Source organism: Cygnus olor, chromosome 1 (genome assembly GCF_009769625.2).
Source record: "Cygnus olor isolate bCygOlo1 chromosome 1, bCygOlo1.pri.v2, whole genome shotgun sequence".
NCBI classification, from domain to species: Eukaryota; Metazoa; Chordata; class Aves; order Anseriformes; family Anatidae; genus Cygnus; species Cygnus olor.
In genome coordinates this window covers 25,486,443-25,508,318 of record NC_049169.1, presented here as the reverse complement: position 1 = coordinate 25,508,318, position 21,876 = coordinate 25,486,443, and positions in this window count along the sequence as shown.

Below are 21,876 nucleotides of genomic sequence, written 5' to 3'. Positions count from 1 at the left end.
TAATAACAGAACAACTGATACTTATTGCCAGCAGAAACTGTAGAAAACATGCAGAATGGATGCTTTATAAAGCACAACTATTATGTTTTATAACTCTTGGAATATTTGATCTTTAACTTTTCATTTTGTCTTGCCATTTTAACACCTTTATACATTGAATTTTACAGTTGTTTTGCATTTACTTGCCTCTCATTTTTCTTTCAAACACATATTTGTCAGTGGTTACATTGTATGCACTCAACAAGCAAAGAACAGTCTGTTCAGGAAAAATGGAGTGGGAGTAATCTGGCAGAAGCTAGGTGAACACCTTTGCCAAAAATGATGTAAATGAAATAAGAGCTGTCTATGTCTAAAGTTTGAATTTCCAGACTAAGACCTTCTGGATATTCAACTGTGCAACAGCAGTTTTCGTGTTATACTTCTGTTCCGTAGATTTTCACCAGCTTTAGAAACAGGTTTATTAAAATACTTCCCTTGCCAAATCAGAAACCCTTTGGAAGATCTTACACTTTTTCAAGAAAATGAGTTTTCTTGCTCCATTTGTCTGATCCACAGAAACTGGCAGTGCTTCAGTAACATTTGGCTCCAGGGTTCTCAGTGTTTTGGTTTTCCTTGGCCAGCCTGGCATGGCTCTGGCTCACATCCTATTGCTCTGCCATGCCTAAGACCAGTGACAGATATAGGTCATGTTTCCAGGAGATGAAGAAATATCTGGACCCATCCATGCCCATACTACACAATGCTGATTGAGATCCTTGCTAAGATGGCTACAGAGTCGGTAACAAAGCATTTGTGTTAGCAGTGGGTAGTTCCACTTTGAGGTAGCCACAGTGTTTTCAGAACTGTTATGGACTGCCTGCATAGTATTGCAGTGTGTCAAATCGATATGCTAGACTTGAACCATCAGTTCAGGTGGTTTTGCATTCAACTGAAGAGAGTAGGTGTGTGATATGACTCTAATCACATTTCATGGATACTTAGAAGTTCAGAAAATCACCAGCAAGAATTACACAACCTTGCCAGTTGCATAAACATAGTTATAATATTGCTACCAAGCCAATGATGAGCTGGAGAAAGTTCTCTGAGTGTTTGGATGAAACTCAAAAACAAAGAAACTAGGAAGGTTTCTCTTTTATTGGAACAATGTATTTGTAGTTGGGGTAATGCTAAATTACCTTGCCAAAGCAGAACTTCATAGATGGCAATTACAACCAACAAGCCTATAACTTTCACTCCGAAGGACTCTTCTTTCTGATTCTGTTACCTCACTGGACTCTCCCATGCAGAATTAGTACCTAGATTAAGGCTTTCAATAACAGCTTGATGAGCTGCCAAGAAAAGAGTCTATGTATAATTTAATTTTCATCTCTCTCTATATTGCAATAGATATATGTTGTGAAGCATATTCTATTAATCTAATTGACAGGAGAGGTGAGAATAATTCCAGTCCTGTTTACGTGACTACAGGTGATGGGAAAACATCCATTACATGTCTGTTGTTCTTTGTTTGTTTGTTTGTGCTTTTTTTTTTCCACATATTGTTTAACTAAGACACGGGCTAAGGAAATCACAGCTACTGTTGAAGATTAGTACTGGTAGAGCACTAAATACTGTGAAATGTGTGGTCTAAAATAAAGATGTATTTATTCTACTTGCACATTAGTTACCTGTTATGCACATTAGTTACCTGTTATGCAATTCATGTTAGTTTGGAACAAACTATTCTCTCTTACTGAGGGGGTGAATACAATGGGGTTTTTCTTCCTTGTATCACTGCAAATTGAAATTTCATCTGAAATATTAAATCTGCATTTTTTATTAAGGTAAATTTGCCAGTCTGTTATCGATAGTAACAGTTACACTCTTGAGCCAATGTCTCAGGAAGTAGAATATCTATGTTGTCAGAGTGCCTAATTATAGACCTTTCCTACAAACCAAGAGGCAATGCCAGGATGATCTTCATAGAAATATGAATTCGCTATGCAAATTCTGAGTCAGACACACAGGATGTGTTGATTTAAGCAGAACTACAATGCCAGTTGTTGATCTAGCCCAGTAACTTTAAATAATATTCTGTGTCCCCTAGAAGTTTGTTATTCAATTTTTTCTAACAGATTAGTGCATAACATACAATCATAGAATCCTAGAATGTGTTGGGTTGGAAGGGACCTTAAAGATCATCTAGTTCCAACCCCCCTGCCATAGGCAGGGATGCCACCCACTAGATCAGGTTTTCCAGGGCCCCATCCAGCCTGTTCTTGAACACCTCCAGGGACGGGGCATCCACAACTTCTCTGGGCAACCTGTTGCAGTGTCTCACCACCCTCTGATTAAAAAACTTCTTCTAACATCCAATCTAAATCTCTACTTTTCCATTACAGCTTTTTAAGCATGAGGTAATGCTGATAGTTGATTAGGGAAGGTAAAATTAAAAGTATGATTAAGGTGTTTTTCTTTTACTTTCAGAGGTTTGTTTCCCCTCAAAATAGTCTGGAGTACAATAATTTTCATCTTACCATTTTGTACCTAATAGACGGCTATCATTGTAATAATCTGTCCATTCCCCTTGAATATTTTTTAAAATCTTATTTTGGTCATTTAGTTCTAAAATTAATCCTCATGGTCCTTTTAAGTGGTCCCTAAATTGTTCACTGGATTCAGGTTGCTCTTTCCCATCTACATATTACAATAACTTCTAATGACTTTTCTTCTGTGTTGCTATTTTTTATTATTATTATTATTATTTCATTTGGGAGCTACTTAGTCTTTTTAAAATATATAAATCAATAATTATTGGCAAACAAAACACATTAAGAATTAGTTCGTCATTAAGAAAGCAAAAGAAATAGAAAATCTGCAATGTGATTAAACATTTTCCATAGAGAGTTTGAGCTGATAGGAGTTAAGGTGATATCTACAATATATGATTTTGGTTTTCTGACCAAAATTTTCTGGGCAAAATTCTCACAAATAACTGTAATAGAAGTATTTCTTATGCATAAATAAAATTGGACTTTCGGTCTACTACCTTATCTTAGTGAACATTCATTCCCCAGTGTTTCTTCTCATTGCTTTATAATGTGACTAATGCAGTATACTCCAACTACTGATTCATACTCAAACCACATTCATGTTTAGCTCAGTTACAATGTTTACTTATACATATTGTAAATACTATTTTTTTAGCTTTTTTTTTTTTTTCCAAATTGTTCTCTTTTCCTACCCAAAATTCTACTTTTCTGGTTTTGGTCTTAATGTTTGGACTATGTTTTTCATCAGAACCTTCAATTTTGTTATGTTTAGCTATATTTTGTGCTTTTTGTTTGTTTGTTTGTAATTGTTGTTATTTGGGAGGGGGTGCTTGGGGGGGAGTGTCTCTCTCTCTTTTTTTTTTTCCTTCTTTAGAAAATACCCCCAGTACATTAAAAGGTTGTATTTGCCAGGTTTCACTGGGACATTCAAATACTTCTTATTGTGAAGTATATTGTTATTGCAGTACCAAACAATTTAGATGAGCATGATAAATGACAGCAGGTTGGTTCTATTAAGGTTAATGACTTGATGATTTACAAGTGAAGGCATATTAGAGTCAAAATTATTGCATTAATTGTTCCATTAAACAATGTGAACTTTGAATATACTCTTTTGGAATGCCCTGGAGAAGTGTCATTACTATTATATTAATTGTGACATGGCATCTATTTCAGATGTGCTAACAATTTAGAAAAACTATGTACTGCTGCTTACAGCTTCCCAAAAGCTTAAAGGTTACTGTCTTCTGTCAGCTTCTGATAGTCAATAACAAACTGAAAATTACCTCAGACAAAAAGCAGAGCAGGCCAATAGCAATGTATTAATGTAGACTCCTGTGGCTGTGAGAAATGGCTGACCAGGGTTTGGAGACAGTTGCTTGCACCTGTAAGCCACAGTAAATCTACAAATGGATTGCTGCCATCTCATCCTTCTTGGTTTCAATCCAGTCAGAACTGCTTCATACAGAAGCCCCATCTGTGATCTTTGGGTTTCAAACAGATAAAAGAAGAATCAAAAAGGAGCACAAAGATCATCTGTATTTTATGAGATCTGAAATGTTTTCTAAGCGAAACTGATTACCGAGTGGTACAGTTAATTATAGGAAAGCCTTACTGCTGGCATTAGTTCTCAGAGAACAGACTGGGCCTTAGGAAGCAGCTTCTGGTATGAAATTTTTTTAGCATTTGTTGATGGTACCTTGGAATTTAACTATCACATATCATTAATTATAAAGGGATGATAATATTAAATCATTATCTTACTTAGGAATTGTATCATTTGCCATTATTGTTGTTTTTAATAATGAAACACTACAGCAAAGCCAGCTGATGAATGCTGTAATCTGAATTTTTGATTCATCGGGATTATATTGAATTGCTATATTGCAATGTTGTTTGCAGAAATTTTTCACATTAATATTTTGAGTTTTGGGGGGAAAGGTCAATACAATTCAGAGGAGATTTGAAATGGTTAATGATCCCTGAATATTCCTATACTCAGACATACGGCAGTTATTCTTTTCTCATTAACAAGAGCAAAGGTGCCCAACTCAGCCTTGTTAGCTGTAGGCAGGCCAATCTTCAAAAGACCTCGGTAAAACTACACCTTTTTCCATTCTGATTAAGTCGATCAGATCTTCCTCTGTTTTAATACATAGCTTCCTTTCCTTTCTATATGTGGCAACAAGTGATTCTGCTAGCTTTTTTCTGGACAACTCAGTGTAAGATTGCCTATAAAAAGTAAAGTAAAACAAACAATAGCAAGGAAATTAGTTTATTTGATTATTATACTGTTTAAACCATTTATTTTACTAAAAAATGACTAACATCATGATATCAGGGGGCGGGGTGTGGTATAGAGGATAAAAAACGCTTCAGTTTCCACCATCTTTCCACTGTTTTTACAGTGTTTTGGAAATGAACAGCAAAAAGACAAGCTGGAAGCTGTTGCTGCTGATAGGAATAAAGGACTTCATAACTAGATTCTGGTTAGTAGAAGCACATGGATAAGGCTTTCACATGATATGCTGTATGGGAGTAGCAACTAACAAACTTTCCTATGGCAGATGTAACCTTGTAACCTTAAATTGTTACCTGGATCTTGGAGTGGGGAAGAAGGCCTGGAGGAAGGGAGCAGGGACAAGGGAAGCATGGTTAGTCTTATTTCTTCAAAAGATGTGTTGAAAAATTAGTAAAATACAGTGTGGGATTTTATATTTTCATCCATAGTGAATTATGGTTTGTAATGTAATTGTAAGAATAGGTTCGTGAAACCACACTGTGCTTTTTTGGGTAGTGGTCTTTCTGTGATTTCTTTAATCTGTAGCTGGGTGTTAGTCTTTCATGACACAGTATGATGAAGGATGTGTCACTCTTTGTACATCCCTTTACAGACTACAGGACTGTGTAAGCTAGCCCCATGTCTGAGCTTGTTCACTAAATGAGTACTAGAGTGTAAACATGAGTTAAAAATAACTTAAATAGAGACAGTATTTCAACTGAACACATGACTGGTAACATACATTTAACATTAATTAGTGTTTGTGATTCCTTATGATTCTTAAAAGAATCAGAGTTTTCCAACAGGACAGCAGCTTTTTAGGTGCTCAACTTAATTTCTTAACAAGAACTGCATGAAGTAATGATATTCAGTAGTGCCTTTAAATTGCTTATGGCCCCTATGAACTGAAAATTCTACCTTATATTGAGCACTTTTTCAATTTCCTTGATGAGAATTAAGGACTCGTGCAATTCAGTCTCTGTTTTACTACATAAATTTTTGTTTCAGGATGCAAGTCTGAGCACAGTATACCTCAGAATAAAGACTGTATATTCAGATTCAGTGCCTTTAGGATGTAGGCAACGGAATCATATGGTTCAATGTTTTGGAATACCGAGATATGCCCTGTTTTATTGCAATGGCCAATTCACGAATGAACGTTGTTGAATGCATGAATGCTGTTATCAGGGAGAAACTTGATAATAATATCATAGTTTGAATAACTATCTGACACTACAGGTAAAACAAAGTCTCTTCTTTATGCTGGATATTATTTAGATTTCACAAATTATCACAAATAGAAAATCTGGTGAAAAATTTTTAGGAAGGATTCCATCCTGTCAGAAACATATGGTAATTTTATATGAACTGATATCTTTTGTAAATGTGACAGCAGAAACATATGTGGAAATGTTTGCATGTAGAACGGAATAAAATGTGTTTTGTTGAAAATAAGACCAACAATTGTCACAGTGTATCTCATGATTAACAGTGTTGATGTGAAAATGATTGTCTAAAAATTACAGACTGAACACAAGTCCTTTAATGCTCAAGCTGAGAGGAAAGACAAAAGAGATGCAAACTGAACATCTGGTTTTTGTTTTGCTGTGATAACACCTAGATCTGTCTGCAGTCCCCAATACTAACATTACTTCAGAGTGGCAATCTAAAAATCAATAAAACATACAAACTCTCACTGTTCCCTCTCTATTCATTGGTTTTAACAAAATAAGCAAATCATTATCTCACACTTAGCATTTGCTGAGAAAAACAGAATTTGAAAATAAGGTGTAAAATTCCCGTGTAGAAATGGCAGTTTTTACAATATTTTGGAAGATAGTACAGATGATGATGCTTTATTGATAAAAATGGACGACTACTTTTTATCTTCCATGAGGTATCATAAACTTTGTACATCTATTCATGAGGAAAATTTTCTTCAGAACAAAGAGGTAGATTGTTAATCTAATGGTTGATAATTGTTGCAAGTAGCAGATAGGATACTTTCTAGAAAAGAGAAGTTATTAAAACTTAAAACATTAAACATGCTTGCAGTGCAGTTAAAAAAAAAAAAGTTTCATATTAGAAAAGAAATCTGTGATGCAAGTGTATCTATAGATATACATAGTAAAAAGATAGAAAAAAAAAAAAAAGAAAGTTACAGACAGGTAACTTAGAGAAAGCATCCAGATAGGAGAGGAAAAAAAAAAAAAGTAGAAAAGGGAAAAAAAAAGTTATTTATATTCCAATTATGTCTTTCTTCTGTTATGTTTCATCACTTACTGAAAAGTGTACTTCGAAAGGCTGAAGAGTATATTCAGCCAAATATTCAAATATTTGTTCAAAGGTTCAAGCTTTCCTGCTTTGATTTGTACAATTGGTGTAAAAATGATGTAAGAAGAATCTTCTTTTAGCAATATTTCCAGCAAGTAGACACCCAAACTAGTCCAGAAATATCACAGTTTCAGAATATTTAGAATTGTTTCACCATGTATTGATTAAAAAAAAAAAAAAAGACATTTCAGGTTAAAATCTAAATTAATTTAACTTTTTAAAATTACATTACATTGTCCGTTCAAAGTCATTCAGATTTTATTTTATGAAAGTTCTTTTGTCAAAAAGTGGATGGTGTCCCTGTGTACAGCATTGGGGTTGGAACTAGATGATCTTTGAGATCCCTTCCAACCTAAGCCATTCCATGATTCTATGAATATCTTTTGGAGATGGTCATTTAATACCACAGTAGGACAACTCTCCTCTAAAATAATCTCTTGCTGCTGAGTGCTAATATGGCAACTCTAATGCCATGTGCCTGCAAAATCCTGTATGAAACCAGGAAAAAACAAAAAATTTTAAAATACCGTCTTTTACCACTCTTAGTTCCTTATAACTGTATATCAGTTTTCTCTCCATGAAGCATTTTTTACTAGTATTGTATCTGAGAAGACTTCAAATATTTTAAACATTAAAACACTAAGATTTAAAGACTGCATATTGATAGATGACTTTTTAAAAAGACATTTAAAAAGAGGTAATAATGGAATAAGCGTACTACCTTAACTGAGAAGAGACAAACAAGAGATACTTAGAGTTGTCTTTCACAAGACTAAAGCACTTTTATAAATGCACCACTTGTGCCTGTTTCTATCCTGATCTAAAATGAGTTGCTGCCTTTCATTTCTATCAGAATTTCACCACTCCATGGGCAGAGCATAGGAATGTGATACCTCACTTCTGCTATTGTCTAACAGAGCACCATACATTAGACGAAGCTCTAAAGAACTATAGTGCACTCTTAAAGTGATTAATGTTAATGGCATTATCTTTAATGGTGCAAAGTTTCCACCAAAAAAGTTTATTAAAAGACTAGTAATCTTATGTATAATTTGGTCATTTATAGAAGAAAAAAAAACCAACTGTTTTCTGCAAGTGCTATATTTGATTTTTTCCCCCCCTGTAATCTTATAAAGGACAGTAAATATTTAACAGAACAGCAGCTCACTTCTGTAGATTTAGTGAAATCCCAAATCACCTTTCAAATTTCTTGTTCATTTTGAAATGTTGAGAGCATGCTCTGTCATCTTTTTGGCCTGCAGCTTTCATCATAATGGCTCAAAAATTCCAGAAAGCAAATTATCCCTGTTACATGTTAGTTGGTTCTGACCATGTTTTTGGGATAAATTTAGACATCAGGAGCAACACTCAAATAAGACATAGTCTCAGTAGCTTGTTTCCAGCATAATCTTTCATTTTTCTTCTCAAGTGGCATGTTCAACTTTGTCATTTTACTGTTCTTTTATGAAACCAAAGATGTCAGACTCCTATGCATTCACTTTTTATTAGTAAGAACTTGAATAATGTAGAGGTTCAGTCTGAAAGAGAAGTTCTTTTACAGTGCACTTTGATGAGGGAGAAGGGTTAGATATGTTAACTCATCTATTGTTTATCAACATGACTGTTTGGGGAAGTAACAAATGAAAATTGGTCAGAATTACTTAGTTGTGTAGGGTATTTAGATTTCAGAATTATTAATAATATACTAAAAAACCTTACAGATAGGGATTCTGACTTCAAAATTAGAATCTAATTTTTCTTATCACTCAGACTTATTTCTTCATTCTTACGTATGAAGTAGTTGTCCATGTGTTCTCAAAAGTGCTGAGAGCTGTGGACTTTGACTTGACTAAGCCTAGATGTGCAAATGGATTTGCATTATTGAAACCTGCCTGAGCTGTGATTTATTTCCCCATATACAGGGCACAGAAAGAGAAATGTGTACAAGACTGGCATTTAGTGAGATGATTGAGATGGACAAAGAGCCATAAACACATAAGGAACAAATACTGAGGAGAAACAATACAATTAACACCCTATGCCAGATGTTATGCATGTAATTGTATTAACTCTTATAAGAGAGCATGTGTAGAAAATTTATGTTGAATCTGATCCATTTTTTACAAATAAATACTTTTTTTTTTTTTTTTTTTTTTTTAGCAGGGACTTAAACTGGAATCCACAAATCCACACAAATATTCTACTCGTTGGAATTTGGAGGCAGTGTCTTACTAATACAAACAGATTTCTACACACTCGAGTCTCTTCAGTAGTAAAAAGGCAAAGTCATTTACACCAGCATAACCAGTTACACTGTGGTCAGAAAATGACATTATTCAGGTTCCTTGCGTGTTGAGGAGTGGACTGGTGACTGTCAAAAATCAAATAATATGGAGATTTGAACTGGAGGTTCTTCCACATGCAGGGATAATAAATTTACCATTGACTGATGAGGATATGCACATCAATCTAAAAAATTTGCTCTTCTTTTCTTATATGCAGTTTGAGACTTTCTGAGCATGTACCTGAGGCAATAAATTCAACACCTACTCAGAAAATTCTGTAATATGTGAAGCAGCTCAATTGGCATTATTATTTTCCAGTAAAATATCTTTCACATGCCCATTGAAACTAGTGGATGTTTTGAAGCATAAGGAGCTTCCACATCCATAAGGACTCAGAAGGAGCAAGAGAAACAGTCTTTGAATAACACTGGTGCCTAAAGAGGATAACTGGAGCTATCTTTTAATTATATGGTCTTCCAGAGTTCCCTCACTTGCACAGAAGAAAACTATTTTATGTCCTTTTGATTAAAGATCATGTGAGATGTTAATTCTTTTGATAAATAAATGTATGTGTAAAAGCTCCACTAAGCAAAATAACGATTATGAGAAACACAAGAACATGCTGAGATGGCTTTTGATCTGAAGACATCTCAGTTGTGTCCCAGTTTTGGAACAGGACAGGGTCTGGGCATGCACTACTTTCATAATCTTCCTCTCTGTGCTTTCTGCTCGCATTTCTCCTTTTCTATTCAAGCAACAATCAGGAGCACAGGCCCAGAGTAACTGGCAATGTGTCCCAATAACCTTGGGCTTCTTAGTGTGGAAAATAGCAGCCTGGGTGGCCTACATGCTGCATACACCATACATACACAGTCTTGCACAAAGATGCTCTACTTTTGCTAATGCACTCTGATTTTTCCTGTAAGAAGAAATTCTGCAATTGCTTAGTATTAACAGAAAACTTTCTTCTAGAAGCCATCCCCACTTGACCTCAGTAAGACTGTGGAAAGTGTTTGCTTGTTGGCTAACACCAGAAATTCATTTCTCTAATAAAAGTCTTAGATGTAGACTAATTTCTAGTCTGAGTTCCTACAGATGATTTCCTTCAGAAATGGCTACAAAATCAGGTACATTGTCTGCAGTTGAGGGTACTGATTCCTGTTGCCAACTGTATGAGAAACAGTATCCTTTCATTGTGGTAAAATGTTCTTTATTCTTTTCACTCATACTTGCTTCTCTCAAGATTTTTTTTTAATCTTTGCTATTTCAGTCACATTCTTATGGTTTGTTCAGAATTCAATGGCATGCATGCCATGGTACACAACATATTGTGTGAAAGTTCCCTATAATACAGCCTGTTCCTTTCAAAGTGTCTGCCATAATTTTTCATTATAGATGCTGTCAAGACTAAATTAGACAATATAGTGTTTGATAAAGCATATTTTAAAATATATCAAGAATATGCAGCTAAAGCCAATGTATATGGATCTTGAGGAAGTCACATTTCTTCCTCATTATAAGAAAGAGTCAATGTTTTGATATATTTTTGGCAACTAATTCTAAAATCCAGACCGTGAGTGCTAAAGAGCTTGTCAGTTTGGGAGCTAATCCATATGCCAAGGAAACATTAAACAAATAAGTAATTACTCACTTCAGGGAATGACCAGATATGAATAAAAATTCCGCAAGGAAATCAAGCCCAACTACGGGTAAGTGTAAGGTGAAATTTTAAATCACTTTTGACAAGTTGTAAAACACGGTCATAGTGTAAACACAGTATAAAGTGCATGATGAACTTACTGTGGACCAGTTCACTTGCAGCAGAATTTTACACAGGCAGTACTGTAGAAAGAAATAATCAATGAGAGTAAACATGAAACTCAAGTGCAGAGGCATGCAGAAATAAATTAAAAAGAATAACGTTTGGAAAAAGTGAACAAGCGATTATTTCATTTTCTAATCACAGGCCCTGGCAGTGGGCTCTACGGTTTTATATTTCCACTTAAAGCCATAGGTCTGTCTTCCCTACTGGAAGATAGGTAAGAGAACATCAACACACTGTTTAATACAAAATTTTTCTCCTCTACATGAATGATATATTTATTTCAATCCTTAATAGAATGCTAGCTACAGATCTCGTTCTTTTTGATCAGACTGAAATTTTCACTTTTTTTTTTTTTTTTTTTTTTTTTTGTCTTTTGACATGTCTGAAGCCCAAATCTTCAAAAGGAAGAGGAAAAAAAAAAAAAAAAGAACCACCTCCTCCTGTAGTTGCTTTCATTTTTCTCATGAATAGTTAAATCAATGCATTGAGAAGTAAAACCTGTATGGATGCAGAATTAGCCCCTGCAGTCTCAGCAGAGTTTAATGGGTGGTCTGATGCTAACAGCATCAGTTTCTAACACTGTTCACAAGGGGACCACTGGCTGTTCCATGAGCCCCTTTGTTAGTCATGCTAAAAGGAATTTGTATGGCTAAAACTGAATTGTGTGAAAATCCACACCAGGAACTCTATAAGTGCAGTAAATAACTGAAGATTGGAGGAGTTGTGGACTCGGATGAGGGTGGAAAGACCTTGCAGAGAGATCTGGACAGATTGGAGGGCTGGGCGATCACCAACCACATGAAGTTTAACAAAAGCAAGTGCTGGGTCCTGCACCTGGGACAGGGAAACCTTGGCTATACGTACAGACTGGGCGACGAGATGCTGGAGAGCAGCCCCGTAGAGAGGGATCTGGGGGTTGTGGTTGACAGCAAGTTGAATATGAGCCAGCAGTGCGCCCTGGCAGCCAGGAGGGCCAACCGTATCCTGGGATGCATCAAGCACGGCATCGCTAGTTGGTCGAGGGAGGTGATTGTCCCACTCTACTCTGCGCTGGTGCAGCCTCACCTCGAGTACTGTGTGCAGTTCTGGGCACCACAGTACAAAAAGGACATTAAACTGTTGGAGAGTGTCCAGAGGAGGGCGACGAAGATGGTGAAGGGCCTAGAGGGGAAGACATATGAGGAGCGGCTGAGGTCACTGGGCCTGTTCAGCCTGGAGAAGAGGAGGCTGAGGGGTGACCTCATCGCAGTCTACAACTTCCTCGCGAGGGGGAGTGGAGAGGTAGGTGACCTATTCTCCGTTATCACCAGTGGTAAGACCCGCGGGAACGGTGTTAAGCTGAGGCAGGGGAAGTTTAGGCTGGACATCAGGAAGAGGTTCTTCACCGAGAGGGTGGTTGCACACTGGAACAGGCTCCCCAGTGAAGTAGTCGCTGCACCAAGCCTGTCTGAATTTAAGAAGCGATTGGGCTGTGCACTTAGTCACGTGGTCTAAACTTTTGGGCAGACCTGTGCGTTGCCAGGAGTTGGACTTGATGATCCTTATGGGTCCCTTCCAACTCGGGATATTCTATGAGTCTATGATTCTAAGATAACAGAAAAACAAAAATTAGAGCAATAGAATTATATAAATACTTTGAAGATTAGTTCCATTTTCTCAGTTCTTTTGATTTAAAGAGCTACCTGCCTAGAACTGCAATAGAAAAACTGTAGTCACTACAGATAAATTGTCCAATAAACTTAGACATATTTGTATAACACCAATCCTGTTTTCATAGAAGTGTTGCATTATTTCAGAAGTAGTCCAAGCAACATATATATTCTTTGAAAAAGCATATTACTACTTACAAGCAGTTTTGACAAGTGTATTTCATGTCTTATTCTGTCTAATTTCTAGTACATATATATATATATTAATATTCCTGATGCCTAATAAAACAACGAAGATTATAATAACAGTTAAAATTGAAAAAAAAATGTGATCTACACATCTATATTAATATAAGAGTATACTTGTATAAAAATAGTTATATAGGAAAAAAATGTATAGGACTGAAAACACAGGAGTTTAAATACTGAAAAAGCATAATATGATTAAAGAATAAAGTTAATTTAAATTCAAAGAAATATTTGTACTTACTATGTTGCAATATTTGCCCAGCAACAATTTTGTAGAAATATAGAACAGAGAGTTTTTCAGGATATGAATACAAAGATGAAACAAATACAAGAATTAAAGCTAATCAAAACCTAAACATAAAAATCAAGGATACTTAGACAGACTGTTAATTATGTAACTGTTTAAACATGAACTCCCTGAAGAACAGTCAGTGTTAAAGACATCCGTGAGAATTGTGTCTACAGGAGGGAAAGGTTTTTATTCTATAAGTGTTTATTTGGATGTTTTAATTAGTCATTTAAGCATACTTCTCTTTGAAAGCAGCTACAAATTATATTGTTATCAAGAAAAACATGCATTTTCAACAATGACCTTCATTGCTTCCATTTTCTCTTTTCTAATTAGAGTCTGGGGAAGAGTCCACTCCAGACTGGTTTTCACATCTGTACTGAAGTGAAGGTAAATTGTTTTCAGTTCTCTGTACAAGAGCTGAACAAGCTCTAGGCTACTGTCTTTCTTACCCCTGCCCTTTTATTTATGCCACATTTAATTCCACCTTATCTGGTCTTCCAGCAACTAAGAATTATATTAGGGAAGTATGCAAGGAAAAGTGAGTTAGAAGTCAGATAGAAAGGTGTGTTCATCTATGGTTTATTATCATGGGTGAAGCTCTCACTGCACTGAGCTTAAAAGACGTTTCAGTGGTGATCCTATATGTGAAATATATTTGGACTCAAATTATCAATCACTTACTCTACAAGCATCTGAGGATGTTCAAGTATGCCTACTGAGTGCACTGAGTATGGAGATGAAATGCAACTCTCATAGGAATAATGATATAGAAGACTGTACCCTTCAAATATAAAATTATCTTTTGGAAAGAGGGGTCATTCAATGAGGATTAGAATAAGAGTTTTTTCTTTCCTCCTATTGCATAAAGGATCCGTGGTGCCACAGATCTGTCTGGAAATGAGACACTTTCTTAGTTTACAGTGTCATGTACTTAGAAGATGTATTAGGATAAAGTAGCAAAGTTTAGGTAACAGGGGGTAAAGATGTGGTCTGTAGGTGTGGTCTTTGTGAGAAGAGGCCAAGAGTTGCCCCCATGCTGGACAGAGCCAGTTTCATCCATCTAAAAATGTCCCCACCAGAAGACACAGCTGAGACCATCAGCCAAGCTGGTCATGCCTCTGGGAAAACATGTTTAAGAAAGGGTAAAAAAATGTTGTGCAAACTCACCACAGAAGTTTATGACTTTCTTATGTCAGGTGAGTCCTTCTCCCTTTTCCCAGATCTACTGTGCTATCACTATTTGGCATATGATGAGGGGTGCTATTGATTTCCCTAATGTGCTAATCCAGTCTCTGTCAATGTCCTTTGAAGCTGATGTCTCTTTTGTGCTATAATCCTAAACCACAGACACTCCATGCTTTTACATGAGGAAGGCATTCATAAGGTGTTAAAAAATCTCAAAGTTATTTCTCATCAGTGAACAAGATTTTATTATTATTTTTTTTGAAATTGAGTTCCATGGTTTTTATTTACATCCAGTTTATGCCGATTTATCTGAGAATAGTCACCCAAGACTGCACATTCATTTTCAGAGGAGTAGCAAGAAATTGTTTATGTAAATTTTCTGATCTAGAGTTGCAGATTTTGCAGCCAGCAGAGTTCACATTTAAAAATGTGGCCATATTAGTGCAAATTATACAGCCTTAGCATCTACTGAAATTTCATGGAGAAATGATATATACAATAACTAAGATTCTAGAAAATCACACAAGTTGTGATGGCATTTATAATATATGGGAAAGCAATGTTGAAAATATAAAGGTTTACAAATGGATTAAAGAAAAAACCTGACACATCTTGTAATTGTGTGTACTGGCAAATCAGAATTTATGTGTAAAGGGCAAAAAAGATGAAAAGGCAGTTTCCCATGGTATGCAGTGCAAGTAAGCTAATGCCTGGCAGAAATAATATGGTCAGCTGTTTTAGTACAGTACACCGAGCCTGTGAAAGCAGTACCTGTATATTGGAATATCTGTGGTGAAAAAAACAGCCAAAACTTCATAATCTAAAGGTACTCCAAATAAGGGTTTTTTTGTTTGTTTGTTTTTGTTTGTTTGTTTGTTTTTTTCCCTCGTACCACAATTTGCAATAGGATTAGTTCTAAGATAAGGTAGGATATGATTAGATAGGTATAAACATTTGCATAACATTTCAAAATGTACAGAGCATACTTAAAGCACAAGTTTCAAGGCTGAAAAGACTGCTACATATTTGAAAATAAAATGCAAAGAAAGATGATGTGAACACATCAATGAAGAAAAAAGAACTGCAGATGGTAACAAAAGCATGAATATTCATCACAAGCACAATGTCAGAGAGCAGATTATAGAAACTATTAGGCTAGTGCTCTCTGCTGTTGCACTCTGTTTCACTATAACACTAGGTGAGAAAATCAGAGAGGTGTCAAGAATTTCTGTTTAAGCACTACTTACAATGAGTTCCCTCCAGAAAGCAATGAGTGTGCTCATGGTCTGTGCAATTATCTTGGGTCCAACCTAGTGTTTAGTGTGCCACTTTGCCTTGGAGTCTTGATACATTAGTGTAAAATTAGACTATGCATAGCATATTCAGATACTGCTGTAAATAGATTCCATGTCCATATTGTTAGCTATTTGTCTAGAGTTTCTGCATCTATACTGTCTTATCAATGTTCCCATTACATATGATGCATTTTAGGAAATAAAATAAAGAATGATAATCCTCAGCTTTATTATTCCTGAAAATAAAAACATATTTTAATCATTAAACCATATATATAGTTCCTAATGATCTGATGGGAAGACAGTGTGGTTGTATTTCATTTAGGAAATCTGATCATGCTGTTGGAAATCTGCAAGGCCTTTGAAATGGTCCAACATGACAACTTGATCTCCAAATTGGAGAGATATGGATTTGATGGGTGGACCATTCAGTGGATAAGGAATTGGTGTGAAGGTCGCACCCAGAGAGTGGTGGTCAGTGGATCTATGTCAAAGTGGAGGCCCGTGATGAGTGGTGTACATCAGGGGTCTGTCCTGAGACCGGTACTGTTTAATATCTTCATCAACGACATAGACAGTGGGATCGAGTGCACCCTCGGCAAACTTGTAGATGACACCAAGCTGAATGGTGAGGTTTGTACAACAGAAGGAAGGGATGCCATCCAAAATTGGATTGACTTGGAGAAGCTTAAGAAGAGGGTTCACGTGAACCTAATGAAGATCAACGAGTCCAAGTGCAAGGTGCTGCACCTGGGCTGGGGCAATCCTGGACGTGGGTATGGACTGGGAGAAGCACTCATTGAGAGCAGCCCTGCAGAGAAGGACTTGGGGGTTCTGATGGACGAAAAGCTCAACATGAGTTGGCTGTGCGAGCTTGCAGCCCAGAAGGCTAACTGCATCCTGGGCTGCATTAAAAGAGGAGTGTCCAGCAGGTCAAGGGAGGTGATTATCCCTCTCTTCTCAGCCCTTGTGAGGGAGGACATTTGGAGTACTGCATCCAGGTCTGGAACCCCCAGCACAAGAAGGATGTTGATCTGTTAGAACTGGTCCAGAGGAGGGCCACAAAGTTGATCAAGGGGCTGGAACAGCTCTTCTATGAAGAAAGGCTGAGAGAGCTGGGGATGTTCAGTCTACAGAAGAGAAGGCTCCATGGTGACCTCATTGCAGCCTTTCAATACTTAAAGGGGGCTTACAAAAAGGATGCAGCAGGACTCTTTACTCATGTAGATAATGATAGGACAAGGGAGAATGGTTTTAAACTAAAAGAGAGGAGAGTTAGATTAGATGTTAAGAAGAAATTCTACACTCAGAGGTTGGTGAGGCACAGGAACATGTTGCTCAGAGAGGCTGTGGGTGCCCCATTCCTGGAGGTGTTGAAGGCCAGGCTGGATGAGGCCCTGGAAAATTGGATCTAGTGGGCGGCATTTCTGCCTATGGCAGGTGCGTTGGAACTAGATGATCTTTAAGGTCCCTTCCAACCCAAGCCATTCTATGATTCTATGATTCTATGAAATATTCAGAAATAAAAAATACCCTCATTTTTTCTCCTTCCAGCTCTGTTGCAATGCTACAAGCAATAAAACCTTCTGCCATGAGCATAAGAAATTCCTGCAAAACAGTTTGAAGTGTGTTGTCTTGTGTAGATTAATTTAAGTTATAGAGGTCCAGCTTCAAGCCTACTGATTTCAAGCTGGTGCTTTACTAAATTTGGTCATTTTTGTGGTCTTAGGAGAGTAGTCCTCAAGCATGTGTTATTGAATGTGAATACATTTGCACAGTTATTGTTAATTTTGTAGAAGTGGCCTACTTATGGCCACTTCCCGCCATACGAGCCATATATATCACTCTGAAGTGATTATACTTACCAATTCAACCTATGCCAGAATTATATATAGGAGTTTATCAAAGACAGATTATTTTCAGACATTAGAAAATGTAATTTTGATGTTATGGGTTGAAATAGCTTTGATGAACTATGGCTATGTTTTTATTAAAAACATTCATGATCACATGTAATGTAGCTTTCTGGATATTTGGATTTTTGGTAACATCTTTTATTGTGAGAAAATAGGCCCTTGCTTCTTTCTCTGCAGAAGATGTACTAAATCATTGTAACTTTTATGGTTTACCAATATATTAAGATTGATTATTTCTGTCTCACCACTGAAATGAATGAAGAATAAAACCTGTGGAGTAAATCAGCCATTACCTGCTTTTGAACAATTTCTTTTAATAGTATTTTGTGATATCATTTTCTGTTATTCCTTAATTTAGAATAAAAATTTATTATTATTATTATTATTATTATTATTATTATTATTATTATTAATTATTATTATTATTATTACTATCACCATCATCATCATCATCATTATTATTATTATTGGCATAGGAACTAAGGTTAAGCATCCCTAACGAATCTAAAGCTAACAACTTTATACAATCTAGTTCATCAAACAATGCAAAATCTCTTCAGCCAATGTTTTGCTGATGGGTATAATTTTTCTCATCTAGGCGACTGGGAATCTTATGTTAATTTTTCAACAGTAATTAAACACCTAACTATTCAAATAGTACTACATTTAAGATGGTTTTAACTGTAGGTATTTGTAAAAATGTAAACATAGATGTATCTCTATGTTTTAAATGCAAATAATCTTGAAAATTAGGACCCTTCTCTTTTGTATTATGAGGGATATATAAAGGAAGAGTGCAATATCTAGCTGTCTTGTGGAATCCACAGCCTGAGTAAACATCTAAGCTGCTATCAGATGTGTGGGATATGGGCATCTGAGAGGGATATCCATAATATCTATGAAGCTGAGAACATGAACACCAAAGACATTCACGTGAAAATACTGAGGGGAGGAACAAGAGAGATGCAGGAAAATGATTCACATAACCAAACGTAGAGTTCTACATCTCAGTCATCAGAACTCCCTTTTTAGTTGATGGAGGAAAATAAGTATACATATAAGTCACCGTTAATCTAACATAGATGAAATTGTAAAAGGAATTGTAGAAATGCAGGGTTCCTTAAGACATAGCTCGGGTTGTATCTATGCCATAGATCTATACAATTATATTAACTGAATCATTCAGGACAAACCAATTTCTTTCATAAAAGAAGTCCTTCAAGTACCTTGCTGGATGGAAGGTGGCTGTCAGGTACAGGTATTTACAAATTTAGTAAGGAGGCTGGGACTGCCAGCCCTGAACAGTATGCAGTCTAAATCATTTTTTTTTTCTCTCCATCTTAAATACTCTTGTAAATGCCAAAAGTCATTTGAGTTATCAGAAATAATCACCTCAGCTTTGTTTTCTTCCTACCTGACTTTATTATGAATGTGTTACAGTTTCTGTCCCATCACTGTCAGTGCACCTGGAGGTTTATCAACATATGCAATATTATTATATGCACAATAGTCAAAAAAATCCTTAGCTTTCCTGTGAATTATGAGATCAAAGCATGGATCGTCTTCAGAAACACATTGAGACTGAGACAGAAATTTAAAATAAATCCAGAAATTTTAAATGTGTATTAAAATTAATTATAACTAAATAATTCTAATGGGAAACAAGCATCTAAATGTCCACAGATTTGAAAAATTAAATGAAAAGTTAACATGAAAAAAAAAATCTGTTTTTATTTTCTGATGATATAGACCTACTCTAATTTTTGAAAAAAAGTACAAAGATTACGGTTCCAGTATAAAAATGAGAAGCACAAGTTTATTGTTCATAACAGATAATTTACAGTGGAAAAGCAAGTTCTTACTTATAATAACTATTTATATACTTAATAATGTTAAATATAAAACAAGCTAGCAGTATTAGCTGTAGAATTCAAATTAGTTATATCACTGATTATAACAATACATATTTTTACTTTTTTATACCAACTATTCCAAATATTTAAGAACTGCTTTGTATTTTCCAAAAGTCACTTTTGTAAGAACCTTAATGACTATTATTAATATTTGTTAGTGCTTCTTTTGTTTTGATGCATCAATCTGTTTGTAACAGTTTATGACATGACCATTTAAACACAATAAATGTCATTTTGCATTTTCAGTATCAGAAACTGATTGTGATATACAGTAAGATCAACTTAAGAAAAGTTTCTATTATTTTAATATTACAGAAATAGAATTAATTTACCTGTTTCCTATCGGAAAGAACTTTAAGTGTGTATATCTGCTGTGGAATTTTCTATACTGGCATAAATCTTTCTGACAGAAGAATTGACTAATCTTGTCTTGAGTGCAATTTGAACTGAAAAGACAAGGTACCAACAACAGATTTCTTAAGATAAACAAATGAGCAAACAAAAAACTCAAACAGAAATTTCCTAAATGTATACATAAATATATATATATATCAAGAAGGGAATAAATGCTTCTGAACTCTGTAAACTTTCTTTAAAAATGTTCTTGATTAGCAATTTTCCCTTCTATGTATTCTTTAATAGGAATAACCTACCATAGTTTTTGTCCTTTCCAAAATGGCATACATTAATTAGCCAGAATTCATGCTCCTTTGGCTGTCAACTATCTTTTTACTGTATGAAAAAGCAAAATGATGTTAGCCATGTTTCCAAATCTCAGTATTGTTAGTTCTTCTGAAAAGCAAAATGTAAGCAAAAGATTAAATGAGCCTTGTTTTCTGTTGCTTTTTTACCTCTAGAAGTGGAGAATACTTACGAACTATTTGAAGTGGTGAACCCAATTCTAGTATAGTTTTGTAAGATTCCTTTATTTCTCTGTTTACATCCATTCTATGGGTGACTCTTTGCATCTGTACTATACTTGCTATATATTGGAAATTTAATCCTATGGGGTTTGTATATATGAGGGTTTTTTAATTATTATTTTTATTTTTATTTACAAAACTGCAGTGTTAAAAAGAGAAAGATTTATTCCTGCTGTTCTTCAACAGCAGTGATTCTGAACTCCAGTCCAAAAATAATAGCTGTTTCTAACAGTTTACAGGCTGTAATGTCTCACTATCCATTAAGAAAACTATTTCACAAATGTACAACCATACAAAGGTCTTTGAGTTCATCCAAAAAACATATCCTTTATAGCTCAGCTGAAAATATTAATAAAGGGAAAGTATATAAACATCTTGACCATTATTCCTTTCTCTGGATCTTAGAATAGTTTTAAATGGCTAGTACCCACTTCAATACCCTAGAAGGTTATCTGCATCAAATATTCAAAAGCTGCTTCCACTGTGCATCTGTGCTAGTTCTTATATTTGCAGTCATCATAAATGATCCACAGGGGAGGGCAAAAGGGTCATAAATGAACAAATAATACTAAGGGCTCTGCTGTGAGTAAAATTGTCAAGGACAGACTTTTGGGTAACCTGTAAGTCCAATTGACATGTGTTGATGGTCTGATACCTGAGCAACATGAGAGCTATTGACATTTTTGTCTGTTAGTGACAGTCAATGGGATTTAACCTTATTTTCTTAGGTGGTTAAGTTTTGTTCTCATTCTCTGATATACAGACTTTAAAGCACTCAGTTGAATGTTCTCCTGTAGAATTGCAACATGTCTAACAAAATATCTGGAATATATTATTTTTTAAGTGGAGAAATGGCTAATTTGGGATAATAATATGATTGTTTTATATATGTTTGTTGTTATGGATTTCAAGTAAAAGACAAAAAGAAAATTTTATAAAATAGTGCTTTATGTTTAAAGCAGGTGAATTTTGTCAAGGATTTTTGTCTTTAGTGCAGTCCATTCTGTGTTCTCACACTGGTCTTCAAGAACCTTCAGTCAGACTTTAGTTTTCTTTCATATGGTTTATTTATATATAGGAATAATTCTGTCAACAAGAGACCTGTAAATAGACCTGTCTTAACCTTGTACTCGTTGCATATCTTGCAGATTTAATACAAGATTTTGAACCTGATTCTACTTCACACAATATGAAAATG